The 22,491-nt window shown below is 44.8% G+C and overlaps 1 pseudogene; it reads right to left on the bottom strand.

Annotated features, from left to right (window-relative positions):
• Positions 1-13,671: 13,671 nt before the first annotated feature.
• Positions 13,672-15,436, bottom strand: LOC125554579 (annotated as a pseudogene).
• Between the last annotated feature and the right edge of the window lie 7,055 nt (positions 15,437-22,491).

The following is a 22,491-nucleotide window of genomic DNA, read 5'->3' on the forward strand; positions in this document are numbered from 1 at the left end:
GCATCATGCTTTTATATCAATATTTATTACATTATGGGCTGTTATTTCACATTATGTCACAATACTTATGGTTATTCTCTCTTATTTTACAAGGTTTACATAAGGAGGGAGAATGCCGGCAGCTGGAATTATGGGCTGTAAAAGGAGTAAATATTAGAGACCTATTCTGCACAACTCCAAAAGTCCTGAAACTCCACTGAATACCTAATAATAAATAATGAAAAATCCTCGCCAAAGATGAAGACCAGGGGGCCCACACCCTTTCCACGAGGGTGGGGGGCGCCCCCCCTAGGGCGCGCCCCCTACCTCGTGGGCCCCCTGGTGGCTCTCCGATGACCATCTTCTCATATATGAAGTCTTTCGTTGAGAAAAAAAATAGGAAGCAACCTTTCAGGACGAAACTCTGCCGCCATGAGGCGGAACCTTCGTGGATCCAATCTAGAGCTCCGGCAGAGCTGTTCTGCCGGGGAAACTTCCCTCCCGGAGGGGGAAATCATCGCCATCGTCATCACCAACGCTCCTCTCATCGGGAGAGGGCAATCTCCATCAGCATCTTCATCAGCACCATCTCATCTCAAAACCCTAGTTCATCTCTTGTATCCAATTCTTGGCTCCAAGTCCGGGATTGGTGCTAGTAGGTTGCTAGTAGTGTTAATTACTCCTTGTAGTTGATGCTAGTTGGTTTAATTGGTGGAAGATCATATGTTCAGATCCTTTATGCATATTATTACCCCTCTGATTATGAATATGAATATTCTTTGTGAGTAGTTACGTTTGTTCCTGAGGACAAGGGAGAAGTCTTGCTATTAGTAGTCATGTGAATTTGGTATTCTTCGATATTTTGATGAGATGTATGTTGTCTAGCCTCTAGTGGTGTTATGTGAACATCGACTACATAACACTTCACCATTATTTGGGCCTAGAGGAAGTAATTGGGAAGTAATAAGTAGATGATGGGTTGCTAGAGTGACAGAAGCTTAAACCCAAGTTTATGCGTTGCTTCATAAGGGGCTGATTTGGATCCATATGTTTCATGCTATGGTTAGGTTTACCTTAATACTTTTGTTGTAGTTGCGGATGCTTGCAATAGAGGTTAATCATAAGTGGGATGCTTCTTCAAGTAAGAACAACACCCAAGCACCGGTCCACCGACATGTCAAATTATCAAAGTACCAAACGCAAATCATATGAACGTGATGAAAACTAGCTTGTCGATATTCCCATGTGTCCTCGGGAGCGCTTTTCCTTATATAAGAGTTTGTCCAGGCTTGTCCTTTGCTACAAAAAGGATTGGGCCACCTTGCTGCACTTTATTTACTTTTGTTACTTGTTGCTCGTTACAAATTATCTTATCACAAAACTATCTGTTACCACTTATTTCAGTACTTGCAGAGAATACCTTGCTGAAAACTGCTTATCATTTCCTTCTGCTCCTCGTTGGGTTCGACACTCTTACTTATCGAAAGGACTACGATACATCCCCTATACTTGTGGGTCATCAAGACTCTTTTCTGGCGCCGTTGCTGGGGAGTGAAGCGCCTTCGGTAGGTGGAATTTGGTAAGGAAAAAATTTATATAGTGTGCTGAAATTTACTGTCACTTGTTACTATGGAAAGTAATCCTCTGAGGGGCTTGTTCGGGGTATCTTCACCCCGATCAGTAGAGCAAAGAGTTGCTACTCAACCTACTGAACCTATTGAAAATGAATATGAAAATGAAATTCCTTATGAGTATCCTTCGGGTATGATAGAAAAACTGCTAGCTAATCCTTTTACAGGAGATGGAACAAAGCATCCTGATGAACACCTAATATATGTGGATGAAGTTTGTGGATTATTTAAGCTTGCAGGTATACCCGATGATGTTGCTAAGAAGAAGGTCTTCCCTTTATCTTTGAAGGGAGACGCATTGGTATGGTATAGGCTATGTGATGATACGAGATCATGGAACTATAGTAGATTGAAATTGGAATTTCATCAAAATTATTACCCTATGCATCTTGTTCATCGTGATCGCAATTATATATATAATTTTTGGCCTCACGAAGGAGAAAGCATCACTCAAGCTTGGGGGAGGCTTAAATCAATGTTATATTCATGCCCCAATCATGAGCTTCCAAGAGAAACAATTCTTCAAAAATTTTATGCTCGGCTTTCTGAAAATAATCGCACCATGCTCGATACTTCTTGTGCTGGCTCTTTTATGATGAAGACTATTGGATTTAGATGGGATTTATTGGATAGAATTAAACACAACTCTGAAGATTGGGACCTCGACAAAGGTAAGGAGTCAGGTATGACACCTAAGTTTGATTGTGTTAAATCTTTTATGGATACCTTCGTGGAATTGTCACGACAGATGTCCTAGAGCAAGGACTTAGTCGTAGGGCCATCGTAGTAGGAAGCTTAAAGGGGTTAATCGGGACAAAGGACACGAGAGAGTTTTTATACTAGTTCGGCCCCTTACGATGAAGGTAAAAGCCTACGTCTAGTTGGGATTGGTATTGCTGAGGTTTCGATCTCCAAGAGGCTCAACTCGCCGGCTTGGTTATCGACTTGGTTGTTTCTTGCCCTAAGCCACCACCGGGCCGTCCCCTTATATACATGGGCTCACGCCCGGTGGCCTATAGAGTCCCGGCCGGCTTATAATCGTGTCCGCCTCGGTGACTTCCTTTACATGCCTTTCTTTACAAGTCTTTCCTTACATACGGCGGTTTACTTATAATATTGGGCCTTAAGCCAGCCCCAGGCTTTTGGGCCTTCTATATGACTTCATGAACTACAATCTTGAATGTTTATTGGGCTTCTTGCGTGACCCGCCATTGAAGCTGACCCAGCCCCTCCTGGGCGGGTCTCAACTGATAGTAATATCCCCAACATTAGGCCCCAGGTTGACTTTGAAATTTGTTCTTTGTCAATCTTCCATACTTAGCCAAAAAATCCATCTTCTTATCTTTATGGAAATTTCCTTGTAACCGGCCATGACGTCATCTCCAGATTTTTCGAAAACCCGCCACCACGTCATCTTTTAACGGATCTTTATCTTTAATGCCTTTCCAAAAATCGAGGCGCCTGAGTAGCTGGATGACCATGTTTTGGTCTCCTCGTTTCTCGCAACCACTTATCAGTCTTTTCCTTATAAATAGGCACGCCTATGTCTTTTCCATTCTCCCCCTTTGGTCGTCTTCTTCCTCTCGCTGCTTCTCTGCCGCTCGAGCTCCGCCGCCGCCGCAGCAGATCTTGTCTTCATCGACTCAGGCCGCCGCATCAACCTGATTCGACCAAAAGAAAATGCAACGAACCTCTGCTGCAACTCTGCATCTGTAAGTCTCTTTCTTCCTCGTCATCAGATCCACATTAAGACCTTCGAGTTCCTTGGTGTTCTTCGCTGTTCATCATGAACTCTTCATAGATTTCATCACCATCGCTATTTCTTGATCTTTGGATAGTATAAAACCGATGCGGTAGTTATTTCGCACCCACTTCAAATGCAAACAAATTCCTTTTCTTGTTTAGAGGTTTTGTTTAGAACTGACGAACTCGCCTGTACTAGATATTTAGGTCTAGAATATTTTTCTTTTCAGAACAACCATTTGATCCAAAATAATAATGATAGCTTGGTGAAACTTCTTTATGCCAACACTTAGCTGTAGATGCTTTCTGAGAAAGTCCATAGTCATGGCGGCTTATCTCTCCGGCTTCCTTTTCCTTATATGTCATTAGCCCTCAGTTAAGCCGCCATTGCTTGTTTTACATCTTCCATTTTGACTATTAACCTGACCGTAAACTGAACCGGCACATTATTTCCTTTTCAGTTCCTTGCACATCATGCCGTCAAAAACACCCACTGTCTGTAACTGGGTCCCTTCATCCATAACTGAGGAACGGTTAAAAGAGTTCTTCATTGTTGGGTTTCTGCCTTCAAAAATGCCATGGCTTATCGTGCTCCTGACCCAGAGGAAGAACGCCCCAATCCAAAAGACGGAGAAGTGATTGTCCTCACTGACCACATGAACTGTAGCTTCTCACCGCCCGGTTCAAAATTCTTCAGAGATATCCTTCATTTTTTCAAACTCCATCCTCAGGACCTTGGACCCAATTCCATTTCCAACATTTGCAACTTCCAAGTACTCTGTGAGGTGTATCTTCAGCAAGAGCCCACCGTAGAGCTGTTTAGGGAGTACTTTTATCTGAACCGGCAGAACGAATGCACCAACGGTCCTAGCTTAGAACTTGGAGGCATCTCAATTCAGCGCCGTCAGGGTGCTGTCTTCCCTCTCATCGTCTTACCAAGTCACCCAAAGGACTGGAACCAAACTTGGTTTTATTGTCAGGATATTTCTCCAGCAAACGAGAAGCCTCTACCGGGTTACCGCCCCGGTCGTCTTGACTCCAAGTTCACCCTTCCGGATAAGCTCACCGTTGCTGAACGCAAGAGGCTACTTCCCTCCATTAGAAGAATCAACGCTTTGTTGGGCAATGGTTTAACCGGAGTAGATCTGACCTGCTGCTCGATCTCATGGCGGGTTATTCCATTAGGCCGTCGATCCAAACTGATGTATGAATATGACGGAAGCTCGGACAACTCTCTTTGTTACAGCCCAGTTGAACTCACCGAAGAAGACACTGTTGCAATATCCACCCTTTTGGTAAATGGGAAATATGAAGATTGCAGTATTATTGGGCTAAATCCCTTCTGCAAGCTTAACCCGGTGCCAGAAGTAAGTACATTCTGATCTCTTTTTCTTAGTGTTTTACTCAGCTATTATGATTTGAACACTGATCTTTCTTCTTGTCTTTGCAGGCCAATTCTGACTTTTGGAAGGTGAAATATGACCACGAAGCTGCCAAAAAGGCGAAAGCCGCCGCCATGAACACCAAGAAGACGACCTGGAAATTGAAGAAGAAGAAGAAAACAACTGTTGAGGATTTAATGAAGCTTGATGATTCGTCTGACTCGGAGGTAGCCCTTGATTCCCTTGTCCAATTTTTAACAATCTTATTGACACTGATCCTTACCAGGATGACACTGGGGCCAGTCAGGCTGGGGAAGCAGAGGTAACTATCATTTCCTCCGACTCAGAGCCCTTACCAAGACACAAAGTTCGACAAGTGATTCATAAAGTAAGGTTTTCTAACCCCTTTGCTCACTTGGATCCCAACTTTCATTTGAAAAAGCAGCAACATGAAAGCCGCCGTGAAGCTGAGATTGAAGATGAACCAGCTGTCGACCTTCAACATACCCCTCAGAAACGCCCGAATGAGGTTTACTTTCACTGTCCTTAACTTGTTTTAATGAATCCTGCTCATCATATTCCTTTTAACTCCTTTCTTTTACCTTTTCAGGAGGTGTCTCGTTCTTCAGGCGACTCATCACAAACACAATTCCCGGCTTTCAAAACTGCCCCTGGGTAATCAGAAATCCTCTTTTCTTCCGGGTCGATCAATTGTATCTTGATGCTGATTGTCCTGTAATATATATTTTTTCTTTAGCGGCCAGGCTAGATCCAAGAAGGCAAAGGTAACAAAGCCGGCGGAAGAACTGCTAGTACCAACATCTGAACCGGCTAGGCCGCCTTCTCCAGTAACTGCCGCCCCAGAAGACCCGCCTATTATTCATGAAGCAAATCCTTCGGAGCCGTCCCTTGACAAAGCCACTATGAATCCTTCCACAGTTGGACCGTCAAGCTCAACTAACCCGCCGTCTCCACGTGTTCAAGATGTTCAAATTACTGGGAGCCGTTTTGTTGAGCCAGGGAACCCAACGGTGTTGGCTCGGTGCACAACTAAGCAAGAAAAATTGGAGAGGCAGAAGGTTCGCTTTGATGTTGCCAACTACGACCGTCTTAATGCCAGTGACATCTTATCCAGCTATCTCAGTCATGTACACTCCAGTCGTGAGTCTGAGATCAAGATGGTCAAGCAGCTTCAGTTGAAATATGAGGTACGTTGTTTTCGGTTTACCAATATTCCTTCAGCCCCCAAGTCTGTAGATTATGAGAGAAACGGAATAACCTATAGACTTAAAGTATAGGCCGAGACCTTTACCTCTGAATTTTTGCCTGATATTGATAGAACAAGACTTCACCCATAGTCCCCAAGGACCAGTTTATTTTGATCATTAATAAACTGGTACTTTAGAATTTAAAACCATCTGCAAAGTACTTAACATTCCGGCTTACCCTTGATAAACTTGCTGAACTGCGTACATTAGCCCCCAAGTGCCAAGTTCTATTACTTTGTAAAGGACTTGGGACTTCAAATATGTTGGTAGAGTCATAAAAATTTGATTTGGCATACATTAGCCCCCACGTGCCAAGTGGTTTATTTGTAAAGTACTTGGGACTTGAATCTTGAAGTTGGATACTGGAATTTAAAACCAAGTCTTCACTTATCTGAATGTTTCACAGAATGCATTGTCTGAACTGAACTCTCAACTGACTGACTCAAAGACCCGGCTAGCGAGTCAGGAGTCAGAAATCAAGTCTTCCACCTCCAAACTGCAAATAAGCCTTTCTGAAACGGAGAATTTGAAGACCAGCTTTGCTGCCAAAGAAAAAACTTGGGAAGATGAAAAAACACTTCTGACCCGGCGAGCTGAGACAACCGAAACAGCTCTGAAAGAAATATCAACCGAGCTGAACGGTTTAAAAGGCCGGGTGTCTCAAATGGTTGCTGCTATCTTTGGTAAGCTGCCTTGTTTTGACCTTTTCATGTATTTTATGCCAAACCGGAGTATAATCCGCCGACTGACTGTTAAAAAATATATGCAGGTCCTCGAAGTAAAAATCTAAGCCAAGACCCGTTGATTAAATTGAAAGCAGTATACACCTTGGTTGAACAATTGTATATTGGCGCACAACGGGCTCTGGACGCTATCTCTCCTGCAAATCAAGGACCGAACCGGCTTAGCGATGTCCTGAAGAAGCTGTCCATCCTTCCTGCTAGATTCCAAGAAGTGAAACGCTCCTGCGCGTGAGCCAGAGCTCTGACTGCCCTAAGCCGCTCCAAGGCTTGGGTACCAGACCTGGACCCGGTGGACGTAGCAAGAGGTTATCCTACAGTGAAGGAGGACGGGTCTCTGTTTGATCAGGATGATTTCGTTGCGTGTGTGCGCGAGGTCCGGCCCCAGGCGACTAGTCTTGGAGATGACACCAATGTTGACAAGTACCGGCCGGGCTTTGATAGTGAAAATAAGAAGATGGCCACTCCTTCATACAAAGTAGAAGATCTGAACCCTCCTGTGAGAGAAGATACCTTTGCCCTGGAGATTGACCCGGTCGGCCTGATTGATGATGGAGCCGAATTTGTCGCCATGAACGGCTTTGATTGGTCAAAATCCAACTTCCAGCAAACAGAAGGTGGTGAACCGGCGAGAGAGGGATGATGATCATCTTCCTAGGATTATAATGCCTTGTAATAACTTTAGTCAAAACACTGCATGTTTGCTTATGCCGTTGTGCATAAAATACTTCTTATGTGAATCTGTGGTTCAGATGTCAATGTATGCATCGTTTAATGTTTGTCTCTGCAATGGTTGAACTCTGTCCTGTGAACACAAGGAAAAGACTAGCAAGGCGGTTTAGAGCCAACTAGGCTTAAACACATAATGTACAACCCATAAATTTACTTCAATAAGAAAAAAACAAAGACAAATATAAATAAAGGATAAGGTTTAATACTAACTCTTGAGTTAACGCGACAGGTAAACGCGTATAAGTAAAAACCATACCTTATCCTTGTTGATCCTTAAATCGCCGGTTTAAATAACCCGGGTGATGAATTAATAATTCAATATGTCTGAAAAATTAATACTCCTTGAATACTTAATGATCATCATATCTTAGTAGCTCGTACCCTTGAACCACTGGCTAGAATAACCCGGGCGGCTGTGTTGTCCAATAATTGAGCCGGCGAAGAAAACAGGCTATCTTATTTGTAATGTTGAAACAACAAAAACTCAAAGGGAAGCAACAGATAATAAACATAATTTTAACTCCGTATTCAAGATGTTGGGGGTTTCTGATTCGAATACGCTCAGTAAACCGGACCAAAGGGGTTAAGCTAAGGTTCGAATACGACCATATAGCCCCCAGTGGCTTTGGCGTTGCGCCGACCAAGAGGGTACCAACAACTATGTTCTCTTTGGTTCGAATACGACCTATGTTTGAACAGGAAGCCCCCAAATGACCTTGAGAGGTTTTTAACGACCCTGATTTGAATATGATCCAAGTCGGACTCAAAAGGGGTTAAGCTATGATCCGGATACGATCAAGAAGCCCCCAAGTGAGTTTGGCCTTGAGCCGATCAAGAGGGTTACGACAGCTATGTTCTCTTTGGTTCGAATACGACCTATGTTTGAACAGGAAGCCCCCAAGTGACCATATGATTTACAGCTAGATTCGGATACGATCATGAGCTGGACTAGAAAGGTTAAACTTGATTCAAATATGATCAACTCCTTAATAGTCATTTGTGAATAAAAATAACAATAAAGATACATAGTCTTTGAAAAGAAAAGAGACCGATGGTCTTACTTTATTGCTTATCATTGTATATACAAAGTGAACGTATGTACATGATGAGAGCCGGTAGCTCAGGTGTAGTATGGACGAAGTTGAGCGATGTTCCACGGCCGACGGGTCTCTTCCTCCGACTTACGTGAGTCTTTGTGCTCTCGAACATCAATGAGGTAATATGACCTGTTGTTTAAGGTCTTACTGACCACAAAGGGCCCTTCCCAAGGTGGGGATAACTTGTGTGCGTCTGAAGATCCTGGACGAGCCGGAGCACCAAGTCGCCTTCCTGAAAAGTCCTGGATTTAACCCGGCGGCTGTGATAACGATGCAGGTCCTATTGATAAATTGCTGACCGCGCCGCTGCTAAGTCTCTTTCTTCGTCTAACAAGTCAAGCGCATCCTGTCTGGCTTTTTCAATGTTAGCTTCAACATAAGCCGCCACACGGGGCTAGTCATGACGGATGTCACTAGGCAACACTACTTCTGCTCCATAAACCATGAAGAAGGGTGTGTAACCTGTAGACCTGTTGGGCGTAGTGTTGATGCTCCGTAGTACTGAGGGTAACTCCTCTACCCAACAACCCGGCGTTCGCTATAAAGGAACCATAAGCCGGGGTTTTAGGCCCTTCAAAATTTCTTGATTGGCTCTCTTTGCTTGACCATTGGATTGAGGATGAGCTACGGAAGAAACATCAAGCCGGATGTGCTCTCGCTGACAAAATTCTTCCATAGCCCCTTGGGATAGATTAGTGCCATTGTCTGTGATGATACTGTGTGGAAAACCAAAACGGAAGATTACTTTTTTCATGAACTGAACCGTCGTGGCTGCATCACACTTACTCACAGGCTCCGCCTCAACCCACTTGGTGAACTTATCAACAACCACCAAGAGATGTGTCTTTTTATCTTTAGATCTTTTGAAAGGTCCCACCATGTCAAGCCCCCAGACCGCAAATGGCCAAGTGATTGGAATCATCCGGAGCTCTTGAGCCGGCACATGCGCTCGTCGTGCAAATTTCTGACATCCATCACATCTACTAACCAGATCTTCTGCATCAGCGTGAGCCGTCAACCAGTAAAACCCGTGACGAAATGCCTTGGCCACTAAAGATTTTGACCCGGCGTGATGACCACAATCGCCTTCATGGATCTCATGAAGGATTTCTTGGCCTTCTTCGGGGGAAACACACCGTTGAAATGCTCCGGAAACACTGCGATGAAACAACTCTCCATCAGAAATCGTCATGGACTTAGACCACCGGGTTATCTGTCGAGCCAGGGTCTCATCCGCTGGTAACTCTCCCCGGGTCATGTAAGCCAATAACGACACTGTCCAATCTGGGATGACGTGAAGAGCCGCCACCAACTGCGCCTCCGGGTCGGAACAGCTAAATCTTCTTCTGTGGGCAACTTGACAGAGGGGTTATGCAAAACATCTAAAAAGGTGTTGGGTGGTACCGGCTTACGTTGAGACCCCAGCCGGCTCAAAGCATCAGCTGCTTCGTTTTTCCGACGGTCAATGTGTTCCACCTGATAACCTTTAAAATATCCTGCAACAGCATCGACCTCCCGGCGATAAGACGCCATGAGAGAGTCTTTGGAATCCCACTTGCCAGATACCTGTTGAGCCACTAGATCTGAATCACCAAGACATCTGACCCGGCTCAAGCTCATCTCCTTTGCCACTCAAAGACCATGGAGCAATGCTTCATACTCTGTTGCATTGTTAGTGCATGGAAACATCAACCGTAACACATAACAAAATTTATCACCTTGTGGGGAAGTTAATACAACTCCAGCCCCCGAGCCTTACAATTGCCTAGACCCATCAAAATGAATAGTCCAATATGTGTTGTCCGGCTTCTCTTCTGGCATCTGCATCTCTGTCCAGTCATTGATGAAGTCAACCAGGGCTTGAGATTTAATCGCAGTACGTGGAACATACTTCAACCCATGAGACCCAAGCTCAATTGCCCACTTGGCAACTCGCCCTGTGGCTTCTCTGTTTTGAATAATGTCTCCCAAAGGAGCAGAGCTAACCACAGTGATTGGATGTCCCTGAAAGTAATGCTTAAGCTTCCAGCTTGCCATGAATACCCCATAAACAAGCTTCCACCAATGTGGATATCGTTGCTTCGAGTCAATTAGCACTTCACTAACATAACAAACCGGCCACTGAACCGGATGCTCTTTACCAGCCTCCTTGCGCTCTACCACTATAGCCATGCTAACGGCCCGTGAATTGGCAGCCACATATAACAATAGCGGCTCCTTCTCAATTGGAGCGGCTATGACCGGCGGCTCAGCCAGTTGTGCCTTCAGATCCTCAAAAGTAGCGTTCGCAGCATCACTCCAAACAAAAACATCCATTTTCTTCATCAATTGATACAGAGGCATCGCCTTTTCCCCTAACCGGCTTATGAACCGGATCAAAGCAGCCACACGACCCCGCCAGTCATTGAACATCATTGACGCAGGTTGGTTTGGCTAGAGATGTGATTGCCTTGATTTTGTCCGGGTTAGCTTCAATACCTCGGTTAGACACCAGAAAACCCAAGAGCTTGCCGGCTAGCACTCCAAAAACACACTTAGCCGGTTAAGCATCATCTTATAAACCCGAAGATTATCAAAAGTCTCTTTCAGGTCTGTGACCAAGGTTTCCTCTTCCCTGGACTTCACCACTATATCATCCACATAGGCATGAACATTGCGCCCAATTTGATTGTGAAGACAATTCTGCACACACCACTGGTAAGTCGCCTGGGCACTCTTAAGCCCAAAGGGCATAGACACATAGCAGAAAGCCCCAAAAGGGGTTATAAAAGCTGTCTTCCCTTGATCCTTGACTGCCATCTTAATCTGATGATAACCGGAGTAAGCATCCAAGAAACTCAACCGTGCACAACCCGCCGTAGCATCAATGACACTACTAGGGAAAAGCCTAGCAGCAGCGCGGGTTTTAGGCCTATGAGCAGCGCGGGCACCCGCGCTACCAATAAGGCGCTACAGCTAATAGTTAGTAGTAGCGTGGGTTAAACCCGCGCTACTACTAACTTTGTTAGTAGTAGCGTGTGCCACCCACGCTACTGCTATTACGTACACGCGCTACTACTAATGAAATAGCAGTAGCGTGGGTTAACAACCAACGCTACTAGTATCATTTATACTAGTAGCGCTCAGTTTCCTCCCCACGCCACTACTAACTTATTAGAAATTAAAAAAAATAAACCAGTACACATTATTACACCAGCATTAGAACACATCCAGTAAGAGCATACATAATTGACATGGGTCCTATTTCATGGTTAACTGGACACCGAAGCCAATAAATGAGCCAAAACCCCATCATTATGCATTAGTACTCATGATTGACCACTACAAAGAACATGCAAGTATGTATGTCATTAACAATTGCAAACATAAGTTTCTTTGTATCTACTATCACACAGTTCCTCATTCTACCTGTTCTCACTCGAATAATAAGAAAAATGAAAAGGAAAAATAGAGATAATCTGCCGCAATTGCACTTCGGTGTCATGGATTCCGTCTGCCGCTTCAACATCTCATTATCCTGCAGCAATGGAAATTTTCCCAAAATTACCTTTTGCAACAACATAAAATTGCATTGAGATTTCAGAATTAAACATAGGCATATCTCATAGTTTAAAACAAAGGCACTCAACGGAAAAGTGCGTAAATTGAGAGAAAACCTATGGCTAGAATAGCAACACAGCACAGGAGCTACGTTCGGTGGCGGAGCTCACTAATCGGTGGAGAAGGTCGAACTACCAAGTACGTAGCAGCACGACACAGGAGCACCTATGTTAATGCTGCCCACACAGTTGATTTAACTCTTACTAGTTCTTACTTGTTCTTACTAAATTTACCAAGTAATAACTATAATAATAAACGTGTCCAGACCTCTTTTTTGGACTTAGGACTCCACATACTGCAGCCTATATGCTGTAAGCAGTTTGCGTCACTACTAAAACAGAACCGAGGTAGAGAGTTTGGTGATGATCATATTAAGTTTAACCAACATTTCACAATTCACATTAGCAAAGATTAAACAAAATCATATGACACCCCTATCAATTCCTGCTTAACACTTGGAACAAAAAGCATCAAGATAGAAATCAGGAATCAGTAAGTCAGTAAGGTTACGATCGATCATATTCGATACATATCATACGCATCTTACATATTACAATGAAAGTCTGCATTATGCAGATCAACGGCCTAGGTGGATAACGATCTAGGACAGAATATGATTGAGCACTAGGAGCAAACACGCTGTAATTTTGAAGAACAGAGCAGTGTTCAAGTCCCCAACAGACCATAATCCCAGACAGGAATAGCGTTGTTCTTTCTTCAAATTACCATACACGGGGAAACAATGACAAGACTGGTTTGTTTAAAAAAAGGAAGAGGATGATTATGTGGTTTTACTTCAGATCAACAACATGTCAAACAAATCACTCTACCAAGGGTACAACTATGAGGTAGGTTGCACCAAACTCTCATCGGAGAGAGGAATAAAAAACGAGAGAGAGAGGGAGAGAGAGAGAGGACCTTCTATCGTGTGGGCAGTAGCAGGGTCGGAGCAGCCACTCGCCTCGTCGTCCTCCTATCACAGCAGCAGATTTCTGCTTGATAAGCAGATAGGAGCACAAAACGCACGCATCAGGTGGCGTCAAGCACATGGCTGCATGTATAACAAAAGGAAAGGCAACTCTCTTCATTTTTCAGTTTCTAAACTAAATACAAAATGATTGTGAAATCTTAGGCATAACCAAAGGAAAGCAGATTCGCAAAATCACTTGAACTTGCTTATACTACACATACAAAGTCCATTTTTTTACTGTTAATATTGATGTTATAACATGTTCAGTTACAAAGATGCAAACTGCACTAGAGTGATTTCAAATCTTGCCACCAGCATGAGTCGAGTTGAGTTGCTAACTAACGAAAGACAAGCACAATGCATATACAAGGTAAATTTTGTAAATACAGGTGGCCAACGTAATTTATTCAGTTTGAAACTTGAGGTGTTGCAAAGTATTGTGCTTCATTTGTTCAAGAATACAGGTAAGTTGGATTGCAAGACCTCTCCTCTTCTCCTCTCTGAAAAAATAATTACTTGCTGTGGTGCATCAAGCAATCGGAGGAAGGAGACGAATAGAGGGTAAGGGGAGAAGAGAAATGCTTTCCTTTCCCCACTTTGGAGGAGAACCATTGAATATGTATGAGCATTCAGGGGTTGACCAGTTTGGTGAACGCAGCCCCTATCACCACACCAGCTCCAAGTGCAACTGATGCCCAGCGGGTTGTTGGGCTACCTGTATAAAATAACACAAGTCACAAACATGCATTAGACCATAGATTTAGTGACAGTTACTTCACGAAGTGTAAATTTGAGTTCTTCTCAAAGTGTTTCTTTCGGCATATGCCAACTCTGAATAATTAACAAGTAAATAAGATTATAAAATTTGAGAACATTCAAGAAAAATGCATGAATAATTGCTAGGCAAACTAATAATTATGGATTATCGGGTGGACAATAGACAATTTACATAGCCAAATAACTTTTTTAATAGTTCCCTTACCAACATCAGATACACAGTAACAAGTTGCATTGCTTACTTTATAGAACTTGTGAAATCAAACTCATTCTGGATACAAATAAAAGGACTCCAAGTTATTCAACATAATAGGATACAGGGAAACAGTTTGAGATTAGCTGATAACAAGCATCACATAGACATCAATGGACAAGCCCCTAAAGTTCGAGAATGAAACTAACTTAGGACTCCACATACTGCAGCCTATATGGTGTAAGCAGTTTGCCTAGCAATTATTCATGCATTTTTCTTGAATACCACAATCCCAATCAGACAAAGCGTTGTTATTTCTCTAAAAAAATACCAGACACGAGGAAATGATGGTAAGACTGAATTATTTTTAGAACCATGATTCACCATAACCATTCCGAGAGCATGACTAACACCAGGAAAGTATTTTCACACCAATAAAATCACAAACAAAAGTTTCCCTGGCTAACAGTCAAAGCCATCACATAGCCTAGCCCAATTCAAGCACGTCCTGCTATTCATACACTGGCTGACGAATCAATTGAAATGAGACTCTGTCCTCTGCAGAATACAAACATACAGGAAATAAAACGGAAGCGATTTTTTGCTTACAATCATCGGAATCTCAGAGCACTCGACGCAAATTTGGGGCTCCAATCGCGTAGGAAACAATCAATCTACGGCACCCTAAAGCAGGGCATGCGCATTAGTAACGTTCCCAAATGTTTTTGCCTGGAGGAGTGCGCCCTACCTATGCAGCTAGGGAATCCCTCATCAGATTAGGCCAATCAAGATGGAACACGAGCATTATTTTCGCGCAACCCTAGATCATGAGATACCCACGGAGGCGCGGCGAACAGATCTCGTGATGTAGCGAGGGGAATGGAGAGGTGAGGTGGAGGGGGTTGGGGGCTTACGGAAGAGGATGAGGCCTCCGAAGGCGCCGACGAGGGAGGAGTAGGCGACGCGGCAGATGGAGAGGTCGAGGCAGGCGTCCCACTTGGCATCGAGGTCGTACCGCGGCGGGATCCCGGACCTGGTGGGCGGGACGGCTTCGTTGCCGGCACCAGGGCTGGGGCGGGGGCGGGCAGCGGCGCGAGACGAAGAGCGGCGGGCGCGTGGCCGCCGGCGTGGCGCACGCGGCGGGGGGCATGGGGGCGGACGAACGGAGGAGAGGAGGTGGAAGGGAGGCCGACGGCGAGTGGGTTGGGACAGGAGAGGAGGTTGGGGATCTGGATCGGGCTGCGTTTTTTTTGAGACAGACGGGGGATGGGTGGTGTGGGACGGTTGGTGGGGTGGGAGGTGGTGGTGGGGTGGGAGTGTGCATCGGACCGGGGTGGACACGCTTAGTAGTAGCATGGGGGTCTTACCTGCGCTATTACTACTTACTTAGTAGTAGCGCCCGTTTTATACCCCTCGCTACTACTATGGCCTATCCTGGGAGCATTGTTGGAGACCATTTAGTAGCAGCGCGGGTTTATACCCCTCGCTACTACTATCAACTTAGTAGTAGCGCGGTTTTTATACCCCTCGCTACTACTAATTAGCAGTAGCGCCCATTTTTAAACCGCGCTACTGATAAACTTCTGTGTATAAGGTTTTCCCTAGTAGTGTGATCTGATCAATACGGGGAAGAGCAAAAGGATCAGCCGGACAAGCCTTGTTCAAATCTGTGTAATCCACACACATACGCCAGGTGCCATTCTTCTTGAGTACAAGCACCGGGTTAGCTAACCATTCTGGGTGAAAGACCTCCACAATGAACCCGGCCGCCAAGAGCCGGGCCACCTCTTCTCCGATGGCCTTACGCCTTTCTTCATTGAACCGCTGGAGAAACTGTTTGACAGGCTTGAACTTTGGATCGATGTTAAGAGTGTTCTCAGCGAGTTCCCTCGGGACACCCGGCATGTCTGAAGGTTTCCATGCAAAGATGTCCCCGTTCTCACGGATGAACTCGATGAGTGCGCTTTCCTATTTCGGATCCAAGTTTGCGCTGATGATGAACTGTTTGGATGAATCGCTAGGCACAAAGTCAACCATCTTGGTGTCATCAGCTGATTTGAATTTTAACTCCGGCTCATGCTCTGTTGTTGGTTTCTTTAATGACGTCATGTCCGCTGGGTCAACATGATCCTTGTAGAATTTCAACTCCTCTGTTGCACAAACAGATTCAGCATAGGTAGCATCCCCCTCTTCACATTCCAAGGCTATCTTCCGACTCCCATGGACTGTAATGGTGCCCTTGTGACCCGACATCTTGAGTTGTAAATATACGTAACACGGCCAAGCCATGAACTTGGCATAAGCCGGCCGCCCAAACAGAGCATGATATGGGCTTTTGATCTTAACCACTTCAAAGGTTAATTTTTCTGCTCTGGAGTCATACTCATCCCCAAAGGCTACTTCCAGCTCGATCTTACCAACTGGGTATGCCGACTTACCAGGTACCACACCATGAAAAACAGTGTTGGATTGTTTGTGATTTTTATCCGTCAATCCCATCCGGCGGAACGTCTCATAGTAAAGGATGTTGATGCTGCTGCCTCCATCCATGAGTACCTTAGTAAACTTGTACCCACCAACTTGAGGTGCCACCACCAAAGCCAAGTGACCCGGATTATCAACCCGGGGCAGGTGGTCCTCTTGACTCCACACAATAGGCTGCTCTGACCAACGTAAATAACGTGGAATTGCCGACTCAATGGCATGGACGGCCCTCTTATGGAGTTTCTTGTCCCTCTTGCATAAACTGGTAGTAAAGACATGATACTGTCCGCTACTCAACTGCTTCGGGTTGCTTTGATAGCCGGATTGCTGCTGCTGCTGATTTCCTTGGCTGTGTTGCTGATTATATCCTCCTTGGTGACCAGGATAAGCCTGACCGTGAAAACCTCCTCCGCTTGAACTGGCGCCCGGGCCCTGAAAGCTTCCTCCTCCTGAGCCGCCACCTGGGCTGTGACCCCCATCAAATGGATTTGAATTTTTAAATGCCTTCATGATCGTGCAGTCCTTCCACAAGTGGGTGGTTGGCTTCTCCTGGGTGCCGTGGTTTGGACAAGGTTCATTCAACAACTGCTCAAGGGTGGGGCCTGACCCGCCTGATCGAGGGGGTTGTCTGCCCTTGCGTCGCTGATTACCACCCTGCGCATTAGTGTTAGCAACAAACTCATCAGCCTTACCATTACCGTTGCCGCTGATTCGCCGGGTTATGCTGGTGACCCTTGCCATTGCCGTTCTTCTTTCCCTTCGTTGCATTTTCTTCATCAGACACCGGGTCTTTAGTGGTATCAGAATCAGCGTACTTGACAAGAGCCGCCATCAACGTTCCCATGTCATTACATTCATGTTTAAGCCGCCCCAACTTCTACTTCAGAGGTTCAAAACGGCAATTTTTCTCCAACATCAAAACTGCTAAGCCGGCATCCATCTTATCAGATGAATGTATTATCTCCTTGACCCGGCACACCCAATGGGTTGTAGATTCTCCATCCTCTTGCTTGCAATTGGTTAGGTCCACAATCGACATTGGCTTCTTACATGTATCCTTAAAGTTCTGGATGAACCGTGCCTTTAACTCTGCCCATGAACCGATAGAATTGGGTGGCAATCCTTTCTACCAGGTTCGAGCCGTTCCATCCAACATCATGGTAAAGTACTTGGCCATTGCAACATCGCTAACTTCCAACAGCTCCATAGCCATCTCATAACTCTCAATACAAGCCCCCGGCTGTAAGTCAGCCGTGTAATTAGGCACCTTACGAGGCCCCTTGAAATCCTTGGGTAACCGCTCATTGCGTATGGCTGGGACCAGGTAAGGTACGCCTCCGGTTCTTGTAGCCACTCCTGCCTCAATCGAGTTGCTGGATAAGCTGGAAAGGTTTGGGGAGCCGCCTGCTCCGGTGCTATCTGAGCCGCCCGTTCCGCCTCTTGACGAATCCTCTCCTGATCCGCTAAGTTAAGGGCTCCAGCCCGCCCCGGCTCATGCCTATTTGGCTGGTTGTGGCGTTGAGCGTTACTTGACATTTCTGCGGACTCCATGCGCCTACTGTAGCTAGGTCTCCAGCTTGGGTGAGGGGTTGAATGAATCCTGTATCGACTGTAGGAGAATGCATCCTGCTGGGCCAAAGCTGTCTGAAGTAGTTCTCTTACCCTCCGGGTTTCAATGGCTGCTGGCGAGTCGCCTTCCATTGGGAGAGCTGCCAAATGAGCCGACGCTGCGATGAGGTTTTCCATGGGGTTGGAGAAGTGACCCGGAGGTGTTGCTACATAACGAGGAGGAGCTGTATTTAGGCGAGGTGGCTCCATGGTCCATGGCTGAACCGGTGCACTAGGTGTCGTGACCCGGTTTGCTTCCGGCGGGTTGCTCCCCCCAGCCCCGGGCGTATGGAATAGGTTCCTCGGATCCAGCGTTAGAGGCAGACGCGACTGAGTTTTCTGATGCCTCCTCCTCATGACCTCGTTCGATGCATTAAGATCCACCGAGAGCCGGAAAGTTTCTGCTTGAAGCTGCTGGGCACGAGCATCCAGAGCTGCTCGTTCTGCTGCCATCCGGGTTTCCTCCGCGGCTAGAGTTTCCTTTGCTTGCACCATCTCCTCCTACACGCGTGCCACTTCTGCATTGTGCTAGGCTTTATCCGCCGGTTCTACCACAGCAGTTAACAGAGCCGTCAGTTTATCCATGAGGTCCATTAGAACCTGAGCTGGGGGGCGCGCGGGGTCTCCTGACCCGGCAGCTGCCGACCCGGTGGCTGCTGCTGTCGCTGCGGTGGAGTTCTGCCTGGGCTGCGTCCCTGCCATGAAGACTCTGGCCCAATTCAGCTACTCAAGGGGATCCGGAATACTGCTGCCATCAGAACAGCCCCCGAGCACGCCGTCTTGTAGTTGGTACAACGAGTCCGTCTCACCCGTTGATGATGCAGTATCGGAGCAGATGGCCGTCTCCCCGCCTTCCATCGATCCTTTGGAGTATTCACCGCCATGGATGCAGCCTACGAAAGCATGCTTCACAACATATTGAACACGAGCGGACCCGGCGCGCTGAGCCGTTTCGATGAGGTCGGTGTGGACGTCCGGCTGAGGGCCTGTCTTGCCAATCCGGCCGATGAAGACATGAATTCCGCCGAAGGGGACCCGGTACCCGTACTCGATCAAGCCGGCCTCGGGGCCCCAGCCTTCGTCGTCGATGTAGAGTTTGCCGCGACGACTCTTGGTCATCCGGCCACAGTGTATCCCTTGAGCCCTTTGAAGTTGCCCTTCAAGAACTCAAATCCACCGTGCGCTGGCCCCACGGTGGGCGCCAACTGTCGTGGAATTGTCACGGCAGATGTCCTAGAGCAAGGACTTAGTCGTAGGGCCATCGCACAAGGAAGCTTAAAGGGGTTAATCGGGACAAAGGACACGAGAGAGTTTTTATACTAGTTCAGCCCCTGACGATGAAGGTAAAAGCCTATGTCTAGTTGGGATTGGTATTGCTAAGGTTTCGATCTCCAAGAGGCTCAACTCGCCGACTTGGTTATCGACTTGGTTGTTTCTTGCCCTAAGCCACCACCGGGCCGTCCCCTTATATACATGGGTTCACGCCCGCTGGCCTATAGAGTCCCGACCGGCTTATAATCGTGTCCGGCTCGGTGACTTCCTTTACATGCCTTTATTTGAAAGTCTTTCCTTATATACGGCGGTTTACTTATATTATCGGGCCTTAAGCCGGCCCTAGGCTTTTGGGCCTTCTATAAGACTTCATGAACTACAGTCTTGAATGTTTATTGGGCTTCTTGCGTAACCCGCCATTGAAGCTGACCTGGCCCCTCCTGGGCGGGTCTCAACTGATAGTAATATCCCCAACAATACCAATATTTTCTGTAAGTTTAGCACTAAATGTGGACTTGATTCTGAGAAAGTAGCTTCTTTATGTGAATCTTTTGCTACTTATGTTGATCTCCCTAAGGAGAAGTGGTTTAAATATCACCCCCCATAGAAGTAAAAGTAGCTGCACCTATTAAAGTTGAAGAAAAGACTGTCACTTATAATGATCCTATTGTTCCTACTTGTTATGTTGAGAAACCACCTTTCCCTGCTAGGATAAAGGATCATGCTAAAGCTTCAACTGTGGTTCGTAAAAGCAATATTAAAACATATACACCTCCTGAGCAAGTTAAAGTAGAACCTAATATTGCTATTGCTAAAGATATCTTGTCTGATAATATTGATGGGCATGTTATTCAGTTCTGCGGTGAAACTGCTAGAATTACTAAACCTTGTGCTAAAGATAAACATAGACCTGTGGGAGGCGTGCCTGTTATTTCTGTTAAAATAGGAGAATTTTTTTATCATGGCTTATGTGATATGGGTGCTAGTGCTAGTGTTATACCTTATGACTTGTATGAAGAAGTCAAGCATGAAATTGCACCTGCTGAGTTAGAAAATATTGATGTCACAATTAAACTTCCTAATAGAGATACTATTTCAACAGTGAGAATTTTTAGAGATGTTGAAGTCTTGTGCGGGAAAACTAAATATCCTGCTGATTTTCTTGTTCTTAGTTCCCCACAAGATAGCTTTTGTCCCATTATATTTGGTAGACCCTTCTTGAACACTGTTAATGCTAAGATAGACTGCGAAAAGAATGATGTTACTATTGGCTTGGATGATATGACTCATGAATTTAATTTCTCTAAATTTAGTAAACAACATCGTGAAGAAGAATTGCCTAGTAAGGATGAAATTATTGGTCTTGATTCTATTGCCATACCTCCTAATGATCCTTTAAAACAATATTTGCTAGACCATGAGAATGATATGTTTATGAATGAAAGAAGGGAAATAGATGAAGTACTATTTAAACAGGAACCTATGCTAAAACAGAATTTGCCTGTTGAAATCCTAGGGGATCCTCCTCCACCTAAGGGTGATCCCGTGTTTGAGCTTAAACCGTTGCCTAATAATCTTAAATATGCTTATCTTGATGAAAAAAAGATATATCTTGTTATTATTAGTGCTAACCTTTCAGAGCATGAAGAAGAAAGATTATTGAAAACTCTAAAGAAGCACCGTGTTGCTATTGGATATACTCTTGACGATCTTAAGGGCATTAGTCCCACTCTATGTCAACATAAAATAAATTTGGAAGAAGATGCCAGACCAGTTCATGATCCTCAACGACGTCTGAATCCTAAAATGAAAGAAGTGGTAAGAAAATAAATACTAAAGCTTCTGGAGGCGGGTATAATTTATCCCGTTGCTGATAGTCAGTGGGTAAGTCATGTTCATTGTGTCCCTAAGAAGGGAGGTATTACTGTTGCTCCTAATGATAAAGATGAATTGATTCCACAAAGAATTATTACAGGTTACAGGATGGTAATTGATTTCCACAAATTAAATAAGGCTACTAAGAAAGATCATTACCCGTTACCTTCTATCGATCAAATGCTAGAAATATTTTGCAAACATACACATTACTGCTTTCTAGATGGTTATTCTGGTTTCTCTCAAATACCTGTGTCAGCTAAAGATCAATAAAAGACTACTTTTACATGCCCTTTTGGTACTTTTGCTTATAGACGTATGCCTTTTGGTTTATGTAATGCACCTGCTACCTTTCAAAGATGCATGATGGCTATATTCTCTGACTTTTGTGAAAAGATTTGTGAGGTTTTCATGGATGACTTTTCTGTCTATGGATCTTCTTTTGATGATTGCTTGAGCAATCTTGATCGAGTTTTGCAGAGATGTGAAGAAACTAATCTTGTCTTGAATTGGGAAAAGTGCCACTTTATGGTTAATGAGGGTATTGTCTTGGGGCATAAAGTTTCTGAAAGAGGTATTGAAGTTGATAAAGCCAAGGTTTATGCTATTGAAAGGATGCCATGTCCCAAGGACATCAAAGGTATAAGAAGTATCCTTGGTCACGCCGAATTTTATAGGAGGTTGATTAAGGACTTCTCAAAAATTTCTCGGCCTCTGACTAATTTATTACAAAAAGATATACCATTTGTCTTTGATGATGATTGTGTAGAAGCATTTGAAATACTTAAGAAAGCATTAGTCTCTGCACCTATTGTTCAGCCACCTGATTGGAATTTACCCTTTGAAATTATGTGTGATGCTAGCGATTATGCTGGAGGTGCTGTTTTAGGGCAAAGAGTTGATAAGAAATTAAATGTTATCCATTATGCTAGTAAGACCCTAGACAATGCTCAAAGAAATTATACTACTACTGAAAAAGAACTTTTAGCAGTTGTATTTGCTTGTGATAAGTTCAGACCTTATATTGTTGATTCTAAAGTAACTATCCACACTAATCATGCTGCTATTAAATATCTTATGGATAAGAAAGATGCTAAACCTAGACTTATTAGATGGGTTCTCTTGCTACAAGAATTTGAT

This window comes from Triticum urartu, chromosome 4, assembly GCF_003073215.2.
Source record: "Triticum urartu cultivar G1812 chromosome 4, Tu2.1, whole genome shotgun sequence".
In the NCBI taxonomy this organism is placed as follows: Eukaryota; Viridiplantae; Streptophyta; class Magnoliopsida; order Poales; family Poaceae; genus Triticum; species Triticum urartu.